The sequence below is a fragment of the Tupaia chinensis genome, unplaced genomic scaffold (assembly GCF_000334495.1).
Source record: "Tupaia chinensis unplaced genomic scaffold, TupChi_1.0 Scaffold000541_1, whole genome shotgun sequence".
NCBI lineage: Eukaryota > Metazoa > Chordata > Mammalia > Scandentia > Tupaiidae > Tupaia > Tupaia belangeri.
This window is the reverse complement of record NW_006160054.1, coordinates 1,775,154-1,779,408: the sequence shown is the minus strand read 5'-3', so window position 1 is coordinate 1,779,408 and position 4,255 is coordinate 1,775,154. Positions and strand designations below refer to the sequence as shown.

Sequence of the window (4,255 nt, the reverse complement as noted above, 5' to 3'; positions counted from 1 at the left end):
TTTATTTATTTATTTATTTATTTATTTATTTATTTATTTTGGAATGAAAGAGAGATTTTTGCTATATAGTGCATAGGCTCTTGCCAAAAAGAGACAGGAAACAAGAAATCACTCCCTCTCCAGGGGAAGGACAAACTGCAATAACTTCTCCTCCATTCTTCTGGGATTTTGGCTACACATGCACATGTACCCAATGTGATTTTCAAGTCATCATGTCTGGGACTCAAACCATGATTGACCATGTGGGATTCCAGTGTCTTTACTATACCACCTGCTGGCCCTGGGTTATTAGCTTCTTAAGGGTGAGTTGCTTGATTTCTCTGTATAGTCTTGTTATTAATATTTTGTCTGAGACATAATAGTTTGCAAATATTTTCCCCCACTCTGAGGGTTGTCTCTTCACTCTAATTGTTGTTTACTTTGCTATGCAAAAGCTTTTTAGCTTGATGTAATTCCATTTGTCTCTTTTGAGGATTACTGCCTGTCAGAATGGCTACGGTCAAAAAAACAAACAATGACAAGTGTGGGCATAGCTGTGGTGGAAAGCGGAACCCTTCTACACTGTTGGTAGGAATGTAAATTAGTACCACTATTGTGGAAAACAATATGGAGATTACTCAAAAACCTGCAAGTAGAATTACCACTCTTTTATATTTATCCAAAAGACAGAAAAATACTCTGTCAGAGAAACAAGTATATTTTCATGTTTATTGCAGCATCACTCACAATTGCTAAGACATGGAGCCAACCTAAGTGTCCAAGAACTAATGACTGGATTGAAAAACTATGGTGCATCTATGCTATGAAATGCTACTTGCCCATAAAGAAAAATAAGACCCTAACATCTGACTAAAAGTGAATGAATTTTTTTTAAAAAAAAAAGGTGGAATAATATAGAAAATGTAATGCTAAGCAAAATAGGCCATACTCTAAAAGACACACATTGTATATCCCTGTTCAATATATACCAGATATTAGTATTCTTTGGAAAAAAAAATTGAAGGGAGAGTAAGTGTAGATAAAAGACTATAAGTGAAGTGGAAAATAGGTAGGAAGGACAAAGGAAAGAAACATTTAAAAGACAAAAGAACGTAAAGTCCTCTGTTGAAAATGATGTATATGGGGACCAGCAGTTGGCATAATGACTATGTCCCATGTAGTCAACCATGGTTCGAGTCCTGGACCAGTGGTTTAAACTCAAGCTGGGCACATATGCATCTGTGCCCAAGATCCTGAGAAGAGAATGGAGGAAAAGGGATTGTGGCGTGGCCATCCCCCTGGCGGGTGATTTCTCGCTTTCTGTCTCTCTCCGTCTTTCTGGTGAGCACACGTGCCCTATAGCGAAAATCTCTCAAATAAATAAAAAAAGAAAGAAAGAAAGAAAAAGTAAAAAGTAAATGATGTATATGTACATGGTAATATCCTTGATTTGAGAGTCATGTTGGAAAACATATTGTGCCCAAGAGAGATGTACAATGATAGAATCTAAATAAGAATAAGTTATAAATAAATAAATATTTGATAGATAACCCAGTAGATTGTTGTTTTGGAGAGGTGTTTGCTATAGGGCATGTGTGCTCGCCAGAAAGACAGAGAGAAACAGAGAGACAGAAAGCAAGAAATCACCCCCGAAGGAGGGAGGGCCACACTGCAATCCCTTCTCCTCCATTCTCCTCTTGGGATCTTGAGCACACATGCACATGTGCCTGGCGTGAGTTTAAGCAACCAGATCCAGGACTCCAACTGCCATCAACTACATGGGAGTCCAGCGACATAGCCATTATGCCAATTTCTGGCCCCAGATTTTTTTTTCTTCACGACAATTCACGTGTGTAAACTTGGGAACAAGAGAGAAGTGCCTTCCACGGGGTTTCATCCTGACATGATCCCTTTTCTCCAGTCCTCTAGTTCTCTGAATCATGAGCACCTGCATGTTTTTAACCCACCCCAGAGATCCAAAACTCAGGCTAGCCACCTGGCTTCCGGACCTGCAAGACACATGAGTAATTTGGTAGGCCACTAGACAAATTCTAAATCACATTATAGAAAACTGACAATTAAGGAAATTATAATGACCAATGATAAGAAAAAAATGACCAACTTGACCAATAATCAAAGAAATTAAAAGGAAAACAGTAACAGAATACTATTTCAGTCATCTACTTGGAAATAAGAGAATTAATTAGGGTTTATCAAATTAACAGGTACACTGAAAACTACTGATGGCACAACAATCAGCATAAATACTGAGGGGCAATTTCGCACTATCCTTTTTAAAAATGTGCATATTCAATAGCTCAGCAGGTTCAACAAAAAGAAATACAGTCATGTACCGCGTAAGGATGATTCAGTCAAAGATAAACAACATATATGACAGTGGTCCCACAGATTTTAAAGAGGTTATATCATATAGTCTAAGTGTGTTGAAGGCTATATATCTATGTCTGCATAGGTACACTCCAGGATGTTCACCCAGCTTGAAAACTGCCTAACCATATGCTCAGATTCATTGTTAAGAAACACATGACTGCACTTGCATAACATCCAAGTACAAGACTGGCCCCACCAATTGTTTTTCTTTATTTAAATAAAAAGAAAACCTAGGTGGTTGTGTGCAGCAATTTAATGAGGTGGTCATAAAACGTTTGTTTTGAAAAGATAACTGAGAACAGTCTGGTGTTTACTCCACAACTCTCTCAGTAACCTGGGATGAAATGATACATTTGTACCAGAATACAAAGACTTAGTTGAAGATTTAGGAGATCTAGTGCTCGCTTCGGCAGCACATACACTAAAATTGGAACGATACAGAGAAGATTAGCATGGCCCCTGCGCAAGGATGACATGCAAATTCATGAAGCGTTCCATATTTTTAACAATAAAACTACTGGTGGAAAATGCTGGGGAAACTCTGGGAGATATTGGAGTAGGTAAAGACTTCTTAAATAAGACTCCCAAAGCACAGGCAATAACCCCTAAAATAGACAAGTGGGACTATATTAGACTAAGAAGTTTCTGCACAGCAAAGGACACAGTATCAAGTGTGAACCGACAACCCTCAGAATGGGAAAATATTTTTGTTAAATATGCCTCAGACAAGGGACTGATAACCAGAATACATAGGGAACTCAAGTGCCTTATGTGAAAAGAAATGATTAACCGAATTAAAAGATGGGAAAAAGAGCTGAACAAAAATCTCTTTAAGGAAGACATACGAACAGCCAAAAAGCATATGAGGAAATGCTCAACATCCTTCATCATAAGGGAGATGCAGATAAAAACCACAATGAGATACCACCTAACCCCTGTCAGAATGGCAAAGATTAAGAATATAAAAAGTGATAAGTGTTGGCGGGGATGTGGTGAAAAGGGAACCCTCCTACACTGTTTGTGGGAATGTAAACTAGTTCAACCACTGTGGAGAACAATATGGAGGTTCCTCAAAGATCTACAAATAGAACTACCATTTGATCCAGCAATCCCACTTCTGGGTATTTACCCAAAAGACAGGAGAACGCTCAGTCAGAAAAGTGCTTGCACATCCATGTTTATTGCAGCATTATTCACAATTGCCAAGACATGGAACCAACCTAAATGTCCACAAACTGATGAATGGATTGGAAAAGTGTGGTATATATACTCTATGGAATACTACTCAGCCATAAAAAATAACAAGACCCTGGAATTTGATAGAAAATGGTCAGATATGGAGGATCTATTGCTGAGTGAAGTAAGCCAGGCTATGAAAGAAAGATATTATATGTATCCACTCAATATATACCGACTATCCGCACTCTATAATAGAGAGCAAAAATTCGGAGGACATAAAAACAGTGAAGGTACTTAATGAGAATAGGACAGTGTGGAATGGGGTAAGTGAAGAGAAGAGGATAGAGAAAGATAGCAAGTGAACAATAGAGAGACAGGACGTTAGTGAGAAACAGATAGGGGTTATTAACTGTTGATGATGACATGTATAGTATTCTCAACTGGATTGGTCTGAGAAGTATTTCATGATGGGCAAAGTATTTTTACAAGCAAAACGAGAAATAGCAATTGACTGTTTTATAAAAATAATTAGAATAATAAAAATAATGATTGGGGAAAACAGAAAAGATATGGAATGTTGAAGTGGGGAGATTAATGTCTCTGTACTGACTGACATGCATGGCATTCCCTTTTGAAAAAACAATGTAATACAATGTAAAGTTATATGTAATCCAATGTAATATAAAGAAGATTATGATGATAAAAA

General features: G+C 37.6%; 1 protein-coding gene and 1 non-coding gene across 2 annotated transcripts in view; one reads left to right on the top strand and one right to left on the bottom strand.

Moving 5' to 3' along the window:
- ADAMTS19 (ADAM metallopeptidase with thrombospondin type 1 motif 19) overlaps positions 1-4,255 on the bottom strand; it is a 287,126-nt gene that overhangs the window by 250,834 nt on the left and 32,037 nt on the right.
- On the top strand, positions 2,768-2,874 carry LOC114009474 (U6 spliceosomal RNA). Its single transcript, XR_003550883.1, has one exon. It is a non-coding gene; the product is annotated as a U6 spliceosomal RNA (small nuclear RNA).